The sequence below is a fragment of the Lycorma delicatula genome, chromosome 6, assembly GCF_047948215.1.
Source record: "Lycorma delicatula isolate Av1 chromosome 6, ASM4794821v1, whole genome shotgun sequence".
Classification (NCBI taxonomy): Eukaryota; Metazoa; Arthropoda; class Insecta; order Hemiptera; family Fulgoridae; genus Lycorma; species Lycorma delicatula.
The window spans coordinates 135,293,125-135,311,478 of record NC_134460.1 but is presented as its reverse complement, the minus strand read 5'-3'; the positions used below and the strand labels follow the sequence as shown (position 1 = coordinate 135,311,478).

The 18,354-nt window shown below is 28.4% G+C and overlaps 1 protein-coding gene across 1 annotated transcript in view; it reads right to left on the bottom strand.

Moving 5' to 3' along the window:
* The window catches only part of LOC142326259 (fatty acid synthase-like), a 92,194-nt gene extending 74,234 nt beyond the window's left edge, over nucleotides 1-17,960 (bottom strand). Inside the window, exon 1 of the mRNA XM_075368579.1 lies at nucleotides 17,704-17,960. The gene's annotated coding sequence lies outside the window, so the exon portion shown is untranslated. The remainder of the gene's footprint in view (nucleotides 1-17,703) is intronic.
* Between the last annotated feature and the right edge of the window lie 394 nt (nucleotides 17,961-18,354).

Sequence of the window (18,354 nt, the reverse complement as noted above, 5' to 3'; positions counted from 1 at the left end):
CTTGTGACGCTTCCGGTCGCCCCCCCCCCCGTTACTAGCCCTGATGGGGGTTCGGGCGGACCGTGGTGAGGCGGATCAACTCAGCAAGGATATTGCCGAAAAGATGGCGGGTGCTACTACGGCCCTGGCTGGTAGGGCGGCAGAAGAGCCCACGTCCTAGTTAAGGACGTGGATGCCCTCACGTCACAGGACAGGTTTCTTCGTGAGCTTCGCAAGACGATAGGTGAGTCGGTCACTATTGACGTCCTTCAATGCGGCCAGCTTACGGCTCCACTCAGGTGGTTACACTGACAGTGCCGCCAATCCTGGCAGACAAACTACTGTCTGATGGGCGAATTCGGATTGGGTGGGTGGTGTGTCGAGTGTTGCGGCGTACATCTGATGATCTTTGCTTCAGATGTAGGAATCCAGGCCACAGGACCAAGTTCTGTTCTGGCGCAAACAGAAGCGGCCACTGTTTTATAAGCGGTAAGGCTGGCCATTTACGCAAGGACAGCCAGCAGGACCCAAGGTTCTTATTTTGCAAGTTACATGATCATGCGCCCAGGGGTCGGGGATGTAAGATAGCTCCATCGGCATCTGGAACTGCTTCTTTGTAGGCTCATGGTATTTATGATGGGCAGCCTCATCTGGGAGCGGGTGGGAGACCTTAGTCTCCCGCTTATGATGATCGGATGGGGACTCCCTTGCAGTACCTTGTGGGGAAAGTAAGACCTAGACCAGGTGAGGTGATCCTTTCGGGTCCCCTCACTAGAGGCATGGCGCCTAAAAGACCAAGTCCCGGCTATCTGGCGGGAATTTTGTTCCCGACGAGATAGTTAGAGGCTACGGCACCCCTCGCAGCCGAGTTTACGTTTAGTTGCGGATCCATCTTCGGGGGGCGGGGAAAAAAGTAAGAAAAAACTTCGTTTAGAAACAAGATAAAATGATGCGTTTTTTGCCTTTTATTAAGTTTGAATTTTGTGCATTTGTAATTTTTATTTTGTATTTAGCCTTACTAGCAGCACTCGACTGATGACTTTTGCGATTAGGGACGGCATTACGAAATATAGTAAAGGTTAGAACCCAAAAGATTACATTAGGGAGGAAAGCTCTTGGAAGTTTAAAATAGAGCACAATTTTGAAGCTCACATAGTACTATGGCAGTTTATAGAAGTAAAAATGTCAAATGTATGAAACAAGCAATATTAGCTACGCTACATCATTGTACTTCAAATGACAATGAGCCAAAACACACAAAATGCCCGACAGGACAAGACGGATGATGATGTTTTTACAATGAAGCATTGTTTAAAAACGAATAACCAGGTGAGCACATCGATAATATTAGAACAACCATTACTGTATTTGTATTAAGATACATAGCCACAATTTTTTGGAGGATCACTGATGAAACTTATAAAATCGGTATCTGAAAAGAACTCAAAACGCCAAAGAGAGTCCACAGTCTATTATGGAAAAAGTGCGAGAAAGTAGTAGTAGTAGTAGCGATCGGTAGTAGAAGCACTACTGGCAGAGGCACCGAATGAGTTTAATTTTGGTAACACAGCAGTAATAGGTAGTATGAAAACAGCTTCTGTATCTCCAGGGAAAAACAGTAGAATCTTAGCAAGAAAACGCTATCACAGAAGAAAAAAGAAAATTCATCTTGATGAAATCATCAAAATTAAATGAAAGAAGGAGTAGGCTAAACAGATAATACTGTTAAAAATATTTTCATAAATTATAACTTTACAGCCTACAGTTCAATATACTGATTACTGATTTGTACAAACAAATCAGTAAAAAAGATAAAACTAGACAGTCATAAAAATAAAAAGTGCTTATTTATTATATTCAACAAACTATATAACGAATTCATATCAGTAACATTTTACTTTTTTTATACAATATTGAATTACGTAAACGTTTTATGACAGGTGAATCTGATAACTTCTACTGCGCGCGTCTTTTATAAAAAAGTAATTTAATATTTTATTTCGAATCGAACAGAACTCTGTAAATAATAGCCTAATATATTTTTGTTTTCATCATAAAACTGCAAAGAAAATAATCACAATCACAGCTATAATAGTAGTTTAGTATTGTAGTTTAGATAACAAAATTTTATTACGTACTTTATTAAATATTAAATGAGTCATCAATATATTTCGTCTTTTATTTTATACGTCTTACGTATATCAAGAAATTAAATTAGTGAACATCTGCATCATTAAATTTTATTTTATATACAATTATAAAATTTAATTATGTGCGAGTCAAATTATTCTCAGAAGAAGAATTCGTGATTATTATCAACTCGATAAATCTGGCCTAAAAAAATTTATCTCGTTCTCAATAATTTTTTTTTGTTATTTGTTATAAAAGCTCTATCCGGTGTTAAATTACCTTGTTTTCTACGATCCGATATATCATATTTAAATACGTTTCTTTCTAGGAAATAACTCAATAAATTACCTAAAAAATAGGTTAATTGATCTAAATTATCGACTAAATATACCCTATTTTGTGTACATGAGGCCGAATCGTTACAATTTTTAATGAAAACGTACATTGAAACCCGCCCATATAACTGCTTTTGGATTCTAATTAATAACATAACTGCTCCAATATTCCAAAGATTTAACAAACTACAGATACACTCACTGCGCTAATAAGGTACCCATTCAGTAGTTTACGTACCCGAAACAAGAAAATTATAATAAGATTTTAAGACTTCCAGAATTCAATAAAAATCAATCAATCTGAAATTCTCGGTATAATTTCTAACATCGGAATAGCGATTTTTAATTCGAGATTTATCTGGAAACTTACCTTTGAGTTGGACCATATCATTAATTCTATCAGTGTTTATGTTTTTTCGATTACAAATTCCGAAGATTGAATGAATTTCAACGAAATTTTGCGGGATTGTTGCTAGAATTTTAGAAAAAAGAAAAATGTTGTTACAAAATGGAATATTCTAAAATTGACTGAAATACTTAATGAAAAAAATTAATCTTTTTTTCTATGTTTTGTCTTTCTTTTATTTTTCTGTTCAGCCTCCGAAATCACCTTAAGGTATTACTTCAGAAGATGATATGTAGATATGTATGAATGCAAATTAAGTGTAGTCTTATACTGTCTCAGGTCGACCATTCCTGACATGTGTGGTTAATTGAAACCCAACCACCAAATTTTGGTATCAACGAACTAGTATTCAGAACCATATAAAAGTAACTGCCTTTAATAGGACTTGAATCTAAGAACTCTAGACTTCAAAATCAGCTGATTTGGGAAGACGAATTAACCACTAAACCAACCCGGTTATCCTCTCTGTTATATATGTTTTACGGTTGATTTTATAATAAAAATGATTACTATTAAGAAAATAAAAGATAAATTATTTTTTTTGTAAATTTTAAAAACATATTCTTTCTTAACGTAATTATATTGAAATTATGATGACAGAAGCAAATCATAACTATTTAAATTTAATTTTGTAGGTTTAAATAAATTAAATTGAAAAGAGTAAATAATAAAGAAATACAGGTGTTGGATATTTTCCTTCATTATGTAAAACAATAATAATGAATTTACCGTACTTATGACACATAAGCACATGTTAAAGCATTGGATAATAAATTAATCAGCAAATTGTTTTATTTATTAATATAAAAACATAACAATTGCTGTTTTATCTGGAAATAAAGTGGTAAGATAAAGACAGCCAAGTGGGTAAACGTAATGAAGAAAGAGAGAAAGACAGATTGAGTTTGTTTTGTGTGAGTGTATGTGTATTGCTTACGACTTCACGATACGATACAAGTTATGCAGTTTTTTATAACGCTGTAATGAACTAATGCAACTGTGATCACAAAAAGTACAACTGATAAGACATTAACTGTTTAAATTCTTAATTTCATTTGTAGCACAACTTGAAATAATTAAAACTGATTAGATTGTTTGTAAATTGATTGTATCAGTAAGTAAGCTATGAGCAATTTTTAAAAATGGGCGACCACATCATTTCATATTAACTTCAAGTGAATAATTATCGGAAAATACAAATGCTGTGATAATACAAATTGCTCATTTAAAGGTGAAGTTCAAAAGAAAAAACAACTATTAACACCTACTTTTATTTTCTATTTATACAATAAACTATCATCTTATGAAGTTAACAATACATATAACCTTTCCAAGCAAATTTTTCGTAAGGCGTGAGTTTAATAATACGAACAAATTAAATTCAAGTATTTGTGTCCGTAGAAAGGTACACGTATGTACAGTTCCAGGTGTAGTTTATGTTTTGAGATGTTTCTGTTAAAATTTACAATGTTTTTGCTATGTGGATCCTTAAACAATAATAAATAAGTTTAACCAGACAATTAAAATTAAAAAAATTATTACTAAATTAAGTTTTTTCCTTATGTGTACGATGCAATCTGTTCAACCAGTGAACAATAAGCAATCCCCCCCCCCCCCATGACCCAGTGAGATGAAGATGACATGTAAATGAGGTGTAGTCTTGTACAGACTCAGGCCAATCATTCCTGAGATGTGTGGTTAATTGAAATCCAACCACTCAAAGTACACTGGTATCAAGCGTCTAGTTCTCAAATCTATATAAAAGTTACACACTTTTAGTAGGATTTGAACCTCACAACCTTCAACTTCGTAAATTGGTTGTTAAACAAGCGATTTGCGACGACTCGTTTACCATTAGACCAGCCTCATGGGCTAAATGATATTTAAAAATAAAAAACAATTATTTTACGCCAATTTATAAAAAAAAATCAATTCGCTATAATAACCAAAAAATAGTATTTTTATTAAATTCTTGTTTAAATTTTTACAATTAGAAGTTGGCGGAAAAAATTACAAAAGTTAGAAACTCTTAATTATTTGCACATTTTTAAATTGAATTTAAAAAAGAATTGAAAAAATCAACTTATTTGAAGTTAATATTATCATTAAAGATGTTATTTTATTTCACTTGTTTTAGTTTTGACTTCATTCGAAAATTAGATAGACCAATTTATGCTGCCGTATGAAAAATAAGCTCGCAAGAACAGCGAAAGCGAGAAGTCTGCATCATAATAAAATATAACAAAAGCAATTTAGGAAAACGACATGATAATTGCGATATCTAGCGTGAGGTAAGGCTCTTTGGAATGCACTTAGTTTTACTATTTGTTATCTTAATTACTGATTTAATAAATAGTTATCTATAGATTAATACATTAAACTTTGTAAAACTTTTCTAGAATTTTCGCGAAATATTAAAAACGCTTTCAACTCGTTTATATAAGTTTTTTTTTGTCTTTCATTTAGGTAAAAAAAATGTATAACGGGACCATTGGACGAACTTCGAACATAAAATATAAAAGAATGACCGAAATCAGTCCATTTAATAAAGAGTAAAGCTTGAACAAGCATAATGAAAAAAAAATTGTGAAATTTGACAGCTTTATATTTGATGAAGTTAAAAATTAAATATAACATGTCTGTTATATTACATTAAAAAATATAAAATAATATGTTTGACAAAATACTAGGTATTATAATGATTTCAATTTTACTCATTTAAATTCATAATATTATATGACGAATACAATAACCAGGTGACGTAAGCACAATTAATTTATTAATGTAATTATTAATGAAATCTTAAAATAGTGCGATATATAAGCCGTGTTATGTTTGTTGCATTACTTATCAACGCACCACATAGACAACACTATTATTTAAGGGTCGATTAGGCAAGGCAACATGGACATCTAAATATTGATTTTAATATTCACAAATGAACTGTACGCTATAGTAATAGTAATCGTTAATCGTAAATAAATCAACGATAGGTTAATGGTCTACTTTTAACCTAACTCATTGATATCCAGACATACAAAAAACCTATAAATCTTTCCTAATTTAGTTCGTCAAAGTAGTACTGATATAAATGTATAAATTAGAAAAATTATTGTAATAAGGGAGAATTTTTTTTTTGAATAATGAATTAATTCGCCACAGAATCTTCTATATTAAATATAATTTTTATTTATTTATTTATATATTTCTTTATACATGAAAATATTGTAAGTTCATTTCGTTTTTTGCAGAAAACAGAAGCAAACGTAAAAACAAAATCAATTTCATTATCGGACACAGTATAACTACTTCTGACGGGAAGCACGTTTATATTAAAACTAATTAATTTTACGGTAAAATATTATGTTTAATTAAGGTGAAAGAGTCCTTGGAAAAGTCCTGGGCCAGTGGTTGGCGGTACCAAAAAACTTTACTTAGATAAGTTTTAGGCCATTATCCAAAGAATAGTAGGAACTTTAAACAAATTCGATATTTTATTTAATAAGAAATTTATATCGATATTTTGTTTTTTCAGAAAAAGCCCCCCATTTCCATCCTCATGGTCCGATTTTGCCCATTAACGAACACGACCGATATAAAATTTTGAACTGACAGTGGTTTTGCTGTCAGGGTATGTGAAACGCGAAGATATGTCGATATTTTTCGGAAGTCGAATCATGGTTTCATTATAATAGGTAGCTTTCTCGTGAAATCTACCTAAAAATTTATTAACACGATATATTTTTATGATATAAATAACCAACACTTATTTTTTTCAAAAAATATTGTGGATGATTTACTGAAATTTTCAAGATATATTTGAACAGCTAAACAAAAAAAAATCTAATTTATAAGCAGTAAGGATTTTAAAATCCTTTGGTTAAATATAATCAATTAAACAGTCATAAAAATTTAATTATCATGCGCTGAAAATAATCATATTTTACGACAGATTATTATCATCCAAAAAACAACTTAATTATCTGAAAGATTACAAATACAGGTAACAAACATACGAAAAATCGTTAAATAGTTATTAAAAATACATGTAAAATAATTAAAAAATGACTAAAATAGTTTCTTTGATGTTAATTTTAACACGTTCGTAATTGATGGAATGAAATTTGTTTAAATTAAATATTAAAATGTTCAAAAAGATTAATTAAAACCGAGAAATTAAGTAGTTGTTTTAAAACACTTTACAAGTTACCCATTACGTAGCATTATCATACATATCTTACGTACATCTGGTGAGGAATCCTCCATCAATCATTAATAAATGCTAAAATCTTTTTAGTATAATATGAAACGCTTCCAGGCGCAATTTGTTAAATTAATTCAAGTTTAGCCATTATGATACCCAGCTCCGTCGAATGCTATATTCATTACGTACAAGGTAACATATGAATTAACCAAACAAGCTTGCCCTTTTGTATAACTTTTAACTATTTTAACAGTCTATAAAATAACATTCAATTCTGTGGTCACGTCTGATACAACTTAATTTCAATAACATATGTTCTAATAACTGATCTATTTGAACTGATCTAATGAATGTAACTTGTTCAATAGATAACATAGGATAACAAAGGTATCCAATCAATAATCATAAAATAAATAATATGAATTTGATTTTCCCCATTTTCTATAAAAAACAAATTGCTGGCGTCAAAACTTGTTAAAGATGTGTTAACAATACGGAGTACCAAGGTACTGTATATCAGATATTAATAAATGCAATACTGCCGAAATAAAAAATCAATCATCACACATGAATAAACAGATTGGGATATATAGTTATGAAAAAATTGTAAGCATAATTTTAAGGCAGAATTTACTAAAATAGATTTAAGCAAGTAATAGGATACTAAGTAACAGTCACTGTTTGATGTGCCTTATAGTCTCCTGGTGCCAGTATGTAACTGCAAGGGAGAATACAAACGTGATGGAAGGGAGAAATAAAAAGACCGCGAGGTACAAATAATATAGATGTATCATCATTAATATAGAAAATTATATAACAATGTAGATTGTTATAATTATTTTATAATTGTTATTATAACAATACAGATCAGCATAACGTTATTTCTGTTTTTCTTTCTTAGCACTATTAAAAACGAAGCATGTAGTTTATAAAATTTACATCACGTTATTGATATACAAAATAATAATCCGTAATGTTATTGTTTTTATAATTACGATTTTTTCTTTAGGTACTTCTCCATAAAAAAAAGTTAAATGAAGTAGTTTACAAATGTAGAAGATTTTGTTGATAAAGTAATTGCAATAATATACATAATACAGTAAATTGATTGCTATAGAAGACTTTCATAAACGGGATTGGGTCAATGATAAATGAAGCCAAACACGCACACACACGCGCGCGCAAACATTATTATTTCTGCGCAGCGTAGAAAATGTGCAAATGTAATGCTTTACACACTTTTTACGGCTTCACATCGTTCTATTCTAAATGACCAGCTAACATTTTAAATTCAAATGAATAAATAAAAATAACACAAAAAAATTTATCTTCGTTGTTGTTCATTATTCTACAAATATTTTTTTTGTTTACTATTTTCATACTCGTATATAAATTATTTTACCAGAACATTAGAATGAAGAAATTAATTTATAATTGAAAAATCTTTAAGAAAAAAGATAGTTTCAAATGGATACCATTATTACAAATTAAAAACAAGGTTGGGAGAATAAATGTTAAAAAAAGATTATATAAAAATTTTTTTATGAAAATGTTATTTAAAATGTAGATTACTCATTTTGATTTTTATACAATCGTCAGTAATCAGTAATCACTAAGTAAATAAATGAAAAAATAAGAAATATTAATTAATAAATAAACAATTCTTACTAAAACTGTAAAAGTAATATCTGAGATATTGTGTTTAGAATACGAATGAAGAATAAAAATAAGAGATATAACGAGTTGCTGTCGTTTTAGACAATCCAAGTAGAAAGCGTAAAGTAAACTTAAAAACGTCTAAACCACTTTAAACGTTCTATTCAGACTGCCCAGTACCATTCAATACACTCCTCATGTACGTTGAATAGATAAAATTTATCTCTAAAATAAAGAAAGATAGCATAAATTTTAATCAATCAAAGTTATATTCCCCAATGAACAAAGTCTAAGGACAGAGATAACTATTTAATGATTTTATGACTGAAAACAATCATTTTAATCAATTTTAAACTCAAAAAGCTTATTAGATGTTTATCTTAGTAGACAAAGTAATCAGTTTATTACGGAAATTTTAAAAGTAAATATAAAATTTCTAACAAATTAATATTGTGTTCTTTTCCAGGCAATACTGGGTTAAAGCCTTTTGTTTTCTAGTTTATTTCCAACTGCTCTTCAAAAGTATAATTTAAGATTATTAATAAACACCCCACAGCTACTAACAATCAATAATCCAGCCGTAAGTTATTTATTTATTCAATTATGAATATCCAGGAAGCATATAAAGAAAACTTCTACCACATTATGAAAAATAAAATAAAAAAATTACATTAAAATATTACATCTATTTACTCGAGTAAACATTATGAGAACCAGATTACCTCAGTACATTTGTAAAATTCATTGTAGAATTGAATGAATAAAACTAACTTATTAGAATAAATTTTATTGACACATATTAGGTTGTCTAAATAATATTGAGCCTTTGGAGGCCATAATTGAAAATACATTTACTGTTATTGGAAAATAACATTAAGAGACGACATATGAACCATATTTCTTTTTGCAACCTTTTGCCATTTTTCCGGCAACACCATAATCCCGACGCTATAGATCGTCTGTGGTTTCTGGTCAAAAATCGTGACAGGTGGTTTTTATAGGCCTCTTTTCAAACTAACTTATCACCATTCAGGGAATTCTGTAGAGACCGAAACAAATGTTAAGTTTGATGGCGCCAGGTCCGGGCTATGAACCTGGTCGAGGATGCGCAATGCACAATGCTGGCCCATCCTCATTGGCAACGGGAAAAAACACTATACGATGATGCATTAAAACATCCCACACAAATTCTCTCAATTTTTAACGGGTCGTTTCTTTTGAATTACTAGGTGCAATCGCGCTAATTGTCGACATACGAGTCTACCGTTCTGTCTGGCGGCAGCAGTTCATGATGCACGATACCTTTTCAATCACACCAAACCAAACACACAGCTGAACGTCAGTGTGGGCCACACCACAGTGATGCTTCGACCACGACCTTTTTCGCGCATTGTTGTAGGTTATCCACTTTTCATCACTGGAGGTCAACCGTTCCAGAAACGGCACGATTTCGGTACGTTTCGTTATGTAGAGATTAGTAGATAGCAATTCGATCGAGTAAATTTTTCAGAGTCAAATCACTGGTACCCAAATTTTGGGCTTCTTTTTATAGCCAGCTTTCTCCATATAGTTTTACACTGTTTTGAATGTTTAGGTCATTGGCAATGTCATGACTGTTTACAGGTCGGTCTTCCTCGACTTTTACCAGAATAGTCTAATACTATCTCGTACGTAAAAGGCTCAATACGTTTCAGATTAGCGATTATAATTTGATTAGGAAGTGACTGATTGTAATATATAATGGTACAAAAAAAATCTAAATCGAGACGCTGGTTAACTAACAAAATGTAGATGTTAAAACGGAATGATTAATACAGAGATACTTTTATTACGAATATCAAAAAAGCATAGAAAAAAAAATCTTTTAACATCCCATCTGACAAATAGAGGTCTTCAAAACCAAAGCATAAACTTTTATATAAGTGCACGTATACTCGTGTATATATATATATATATATATATATGCATAATTTATTTGCTTTATTGTTTACAATTTCATAAATAAAAATTAATAGTTTAGCATACAAAAAGGCCAGTTTTTAATGTACTGCATTTGTATAGTCATTAAAGATATTATACGACTGATATTAGTTCTCCATCGATTTACGTAACACGTTTAAAGTTAATTAGAAAGATTATATAACCGTGTCATTATGGGCCTATAATACACAGGTTTCCGTAAATATCTTTAATATAACAAATAAAAATACAACGAGAAAACTGTAACCATAAGTAAACAATTTATTTAGTAATAAATATACGTGTTCTGAAAAGTAAAATAGCACATTAGTCTGTAAATGTTTATTTATACTTGGGTTTTTACCACTAACAAAAACTGCGTCTATACTGAGAGATGTACTGACTAATTTACTATATAGATTACATTAATACAAAAAAGATTCATAATACATACATACTAATCTCATATTTTTTACTTTAATCACTTTAAATTAGAAAAAAAAACCCTTTAATAATTTATTTAAATCTTCCGTCTGGAGTTTTTGAGTGGTCTAAAAATTTAAATCGTCCTTGAATCTGTTTTAACCAAATTAGATAAAAAAAAAAACGTTGTGTGTGACTATTTTATGTCCATGATAATTCAAGAAATAATTCTTTTTGTATGAAAAAAAAATTTTACCTGTTTTATAATAGTCATATTTTCCCACGTATAAGAGAATTTTTGTTTGTTTTCTTAATAATATATTTATAAAATAAAAAAAAAACTACTTCACATCATATGCTAAAGCCTTGTAATTCTTTTTCATTTACTCAAGTAATATGTATGTACAGCGTATTTACAAACATTCATCCAAATTTCGAGAAATAAACTATATCAAACTAAGGAAAGTTATCTAGAGAAAAAGGATTTTTTTTTAATTCTTTGCTTTACATCCGTTTACCTTAATGTCTTTATTTTATAAGTAAAACTTCATTGAAAGATATGACCGATTCGAATCTACAATGTGTATACACATTTTGTACACGTCGTTATACACATTTTGTCACATCAGAAATTTAATTAAAAAATAAATAAATATTTATAAAGGGGCGGTCATTTTTCCTTTATTATTAAATTTAAAAAAAATTGTTTCATATTAAAAATATTAAAGAAAGAAAAAAAAATTAATTTTAAATGCTTAAAAAACATCTCATTTTTTAACAAGGCGACTAAATAAAGATTTTAGACTACTATAAAGATTTTAAATTTTTTCCCAATGAATATATTTGTTAGAAAAATAAGCGATAAAACAAACATATATACTACCACAAATATACCTTTACCACAATTGAGATTTGATGAGTAAACGTTACCTATGTCATTAAGCGTATCTATATATGTACAAATTATTCGATTACAGCATCGGTAAACCAGTCTCAATCTGTTGTACGCATAGAATCGTTTTCAAGTCACGGCAATTAAAAGTAAGATCACTGGAATAACTTCACACTTAAACATAAGTGTTCGTAAGGACGTTTATCACAATCTCTTCAATTACTGTTTACGGAATTGAAGTTTTTACGCAGAATAAATGGGTAAAACCGGTTTCTATTCAGTTCCTTTGCTTTTTATTTTTTTTTTATTTTATGACATTTATTTTATTATTTTAAAATGTTAAGAAAACAATCCAGTGTAATGACCTTCAGCATAGTAAATATATCATAATTTTGTTTAGTTATAATTAATTTTCCGTCTGAATGTGTTACATACTGATTAAAAATGATGTCATGCTCTCTTGGTTACAAATATTTAAAGCTTATCATTGCGTTTTATATATATACGGTTAATTCTTATTTATTTGTGGTGTTAAATAATATATGATAAAAAAAATCCATGCGTAACAAAATTACCGAACTTCCTGGAAATCACTACAATATATAATAAGCATAACGACAAAAATAGGATAAACGAGTATGTCTGCTGCTATGTGGCATTTTAAAAACCACTTGTAATAATCATCTACATGTAAAGTATCCTTTTATTTCTTTATTACATAAAAAAATCTATGAATAACGAACTTCCTTACACTGTTTATTAGAAAAAATTTACCGTATTAAATATAAAATAAAAAAATCTCCGAGCAGTAGAGGAAGAACGTGCTAGCTTTTATTAAAATTTCTAGTACTTTATATGAAAAATTACAAGCTTTGGATTATCTATGATTAATAAACACATGGAAGTAATCAGCGCCCACGCTTATGAAAACTAATATCCTACTTCAAGGTGAGTAAATCTGGAAAATATGAATATGTATAACTTTTTACGATATATAGGCCTTATTTTATATATATAAAATAAAACCGATTTTAAAAAAATCTAACTAAAATGAAAGTGATTATATTTCATTTCTTTTTTAAACCTCAAGTTTAAGAAGTCAATATCAGTTTAAAAAAGTAGCAAAATTTTACTAATCTTTATTATAACCTTGTCCCGATTTCAAAAAAGATGAAATTTAAAAAAAGAAGTAAAAAAGTAAACATATTTTTTTACAACTAAGTATTTATTTTTTGAAAACAGTTTTATTATTTAAAATATCTGAATAGATATATAAAAATGCTATCTAAATAGAAAAAGAACAGAAGCTCGCAAAAACGCAACTTATTATAAACCTTGAGTAAAAATTAAAAAAAAAACAATGCAGAGAAACGATCTGAAATAATTACTAACGAACGTAACGTTCTCTAGAATACAGGAATATCATGTTGTTGGAATATATTGTTTTATCTCATGTTTTTTGAACTAATTTTTTTTTAACTTTTGCGTGAACATTTACTTTGAATAACAGATGTTCAATTTTATAGAAAATAATTATCTGCATGATACGTATAATTTCTTTATATCAATCTTTTAATTTTGGAGAAATACCGTAATTAACATCGTTTTTTTTAAATCTTAACGTTTGTACAAGTCCAAGTTTCAAAGAGATTGTATCTTCTTTTTTTTAACCACCGTTAGGTATTGCTTCAGAGGATGAGATGAATGATAAGTAGCGTGCGAAAATGCCATACCTGACCGGAATTCGAACCCGGGACCTTCAAATGGAAAGACCGAGACGCTACCACTGGCGCCATAGAGGCCCGCCAAGAGATTGTACCTGGGAATAATTATCTTAAAAAAAAAAATAATAAATTTTAGATAACAGTCAACAACTTTATCCGAATGAAACGAGATTTCTTCAAAAAATACAAAATAAGAAAGTTACACTGACTGTAAAGATCTTATTAAAAAATAAACACCATAAAAACTCCTTTGTTCAAGAAAAGGTAAACAATATCTAAGGAAATGTCCGTAGAAGATTTAGTTGGATAATCATCGTAAAAGAGATGAGTAGAATAATATTAAGACGTTAATAAAGACTGAAATAGGTGGTAAGTTTTTTTTCTATATTTTGAGGTGACAAAGCTAGAAGACAGATAAGAGAAGACATTCAAGAGCGTTAGATGACACGTTCAATTAACAAAATAAGTTTTATACAATAAAACAAAACAGTTTTAACTGGGGGTAACAGGTTTTAAGAAATATTATAATTGGGTTACGTGAATAAAAATCTATTTATCATAAAGCTGTAAATATAAAGTAATGTTCAAACCTTAAGTTGAAGGTTATGTTAATCAAGTAGGAAAAACTGTAATTTTTAAAAATAAACTGAAAAATTATTATCTGCGTCATTAAAAGTTTAAAAAATGGTAACTTTGTTCCACTGATAAAACAAAAGAACAATAATAATTTTAAAAATGAAAATTAATAAAACGTAATAACAGATAACCTTACACATTGTCATTAACTGACCAATTTTATGTACGTACGTATCTAAAAAAAAAATCATTAGTTAATTAAAATTATATACACAGCGAATTAATTATTTATTATTACAAATATAGATAATGATAACATTGACAATGACTTTTGTTATGGCATTGTTTTAATAAAATAAAAAATATTCGATAATTTTTTTCAAAAATTATCTATTTTTAAAATATATCATCCCAACTTAAAATTATATATAGAAAAAATATATATTTTTATAACAAGTCAGGTTATCATATTTCATTTATAATGTCAGGGTTGTGTATATTTGCTGTAAATATTTCCCCTCTCACAACCAATTATTTATGTCTTTATTTGAATGATTTAATTCGTTAGATAATATAAACATACTACTTCACAGTTGTGTGTACGTGCGCGCGTATGTCTTATGGCCTGTCATGACAGATAAAGTATTATCAGATTTTTTTTACAATACACAAGATCAAGGACAGTTAATCAAGTACACTAAAATTAATGTTAAGAAAACAATTCTTTTTTGCAAACCGAAATTATCTTTCACGGAGTAGATTTTTTGACGCTAGAAAAAATATAAAATGATAACCGTTCAATAAAATGAATGTTTGATTTGTAATCAAAATTAACTCAGTCTAAGCTTATTAACAACACATAATTAAATAATTCAATTATTTTTTTTCATTTTAAACTAATATTAAAGTTGTTTCTTTTTTTCAATCTATTTTTTCACGTACCTTCTTAATTCATCATTATTCTGTATATACAGACGATAACTTTTACAGATAAACAGAAAATAGGAAAAAAACAAATAATACATTTTTAATTAATTAAATTAAGAATTAATTTAATGCTGCTATGGGATAAAAGTTATGAAATAAATGTCAAATTTCTGCAAATACTTAATTATGACGAGGTTCGCATTTATCTTTACTTGCTGCCGTTCCAGTACATTAACAGTTGGTGTAGGAGTTTTTATACAGTTAAATTTATAAAATCAACAAATGAAGTTAATTTTATTGATAATACACTGAATTTTAACGTAATAAAAACTATACTAAATCTAACTAATAAATTATTGTACATCTGATAAAAATTTTATTGCACCATTACTATTATTGTCACTGTTTTTTACAACCGGCAAGACAGAAAATTATTTTATTTACAATCAACTCATAACTATTATAAATGTATTTATTTATGTTTCATTATTCAATAGATTTACAATCGATTTATTTACTTTTGTTAAGGAACATTTGGCTATATCTAAAGAAAGTAGTTTATTTTTTAAATATTTTTTTTACTGTGATGGTATATGTTTTTTGTTAATATACGTAATGCAAACATTTTTTCGAAAAATCCAAATAAATAATAAAAAAAAACTTATTGAATGGTCTTTACGAATAAATGTATCTTACAATGACTAATCCTTTTTAAAATGAATTTTATGTTTACAATTTTTTTTACGTCGATATATCTGTTTATTCTTCTTAAGTCTGTTTGTATTTGGTTCTTAAAATTGTTTTGATTGTCATTAGTACTATTATTATTAAGTTAATATATATATATATTTTTTTTAAATTAAAAAAAAAAGAATAGAGAGAACTATTAAAAATAAAAAAGGATTTAAGGTCTAAAAATGTAATTAATTAATGTTTGTCATTAAAAAAAGAGTTGTTTTAATTTTAGTTAAATCTTTTACTTTGCATACGCATATAAAAAAAAGTTCCAAATATTTTTTTTTTTTCTTACAACATGCACTGATGTTGACATGTAAACAAAAAGTAACGCATATATGATAAAGATAAAAAATTGCTAAGTTATTGCAAAAATAGAAGAATTAACTTTCAATCTAGTAAAACTTAGCTAGTGTTAAAAATATTAATAGACTATTCAGAATTTTAATTTTAATAAATTTTTGAGCTACTATTTCAGCTGTTAACTTAAAAAATTATTTCACTATACGGATAAATAACAAATTCAATTCATGGATTTCAATACAGGATAAAAAGAGTTTAATATGAATAGGAAAATTTACTATTTGGTGAATTAATATGTAGTTATTATCATAACCGATCAGCTGTTACTACAAAAGTTGAAATTACAGCTGTTGTAACAGACATTAAGGAATGGCCGGCTTGAGATTAGATAAGACCATTTACTGAAATGTATCTAGACTAGTTTACTTCTGGACTGTATTACCTCAGAGTAAAATGTTATATTTTTTGTGCCAATCAAAACCAAAAAAAAATTGTCGATATATTTAAAATACTGTGCATTTAAGTTTAATATTTAACGTAACAAAAAGATTTGTTTACAGCTCCCAAAGTGTTAAGATGTAATAAAGAGTTAATGACTCAACAATAATTCGATGATCTTTTGAATAGAATACATGCAGTTCTACTACAATGTGTTTTTTTAATTGTAATACTTTTTTTAACAAATTAAAAATTTGATCAAAAAATCTGCTAATTATCCATTTAATTATTAGGTGAACATGTTGCGAAAGTTTATTTAATTTTTAAAAAATAAAAAGTTTGATTCAATAGCTTTTTAATCCGAAAATTTTATTGTGGTCCATGGAATGAAACAAATTTTCATAATTAAAAAAAAATTAAATGAATAAAGCGTTTTGTATAGAATAATTATTTTTAATGACATTTTTACAGATTATATGCTACAATGAAATATATAAAAAAAACTGAGGGCAAGTGAAATAATAAAAACAAAGTTGGAAAATTCATATGTGAATAATTAAACCGTATAAATTAATAATAGACATAAACAATGTTACAATAAAATAAACAAATCAATTGTTATTTTTTTTTTTTATTAAGTGTAATTTTAATTGTCAGCTACAAAAAAAACATTCGATGACAAATTATGACACATAATTAAAATATTATTACTAAAACATGAGTGTCGTAATCATAAGCCACTATACGTCATTAAATAAAAATGTTAAACATTTAATATGTAATTTTTTTTGTATATACAGTAAATAATATATCAAAAATTAACAAATTATAATCTGAAAATTGTAAATATTTTTATTTTATACTAAAACTGTTTTATTTACTTTAATTCATTTCTCGATTCTAATAATTTCAATATTGAAAAAACAAGCAGTTAATACTTATTTTTATAATTTCCACAATTTTTAAATTATAAATTAAATTACTATATTAAAAACGTAAAGTAGAGCAAACTGTACCTGTAGTATAAAATCCAAGAGAATAGATTTCACAAGTAATCGATCGTTTAAAATGCTCTTGTAACACACACGTATATTAAAGACGAAATATAATTTATAAAATGCAGTCAGTAATATAAACACACGAGTCTTTCAAACACTAAAACGCACTGCCCCAGGAGAAGGGACAAAAAGATGATATGTCAGTGCAAGGCGTAAGTAGTAGAAGTCCTCAGCACACTACGCGCAAGATTGTTTGAAGGACTCAGCGTACAGTTAGCACAAAGCTTTATTCAAACGCTTATCATCGCCTGATGTCGGACCATGTGATATCCACCAATAGGAACGTTCCATTTACTTCCCTCTACAACAGTGGCAGTTCACGTTGCGCAGTCTATTCCACGCATCAGCATCCAGTCTCTGCACGGCTACGGTCGGTGTCACACAGCTATTTTTTGAGTTCGTTTACGTCATCGGCAACCCTGTTTTATGTTACTTTTTTTTATGATAGTAATAGCAATAGTCATCCCCAATCCTATTTTAATATTTTTTTAATTCATAAACTATGCATCACGTAGTTACTGTACACTAATTATAAAAAGGATTAATTAAACACTAGTTTTTATTTTTATTTTTTTATTAGGTTTTGTTTTTATACATATCGTTGTTCAT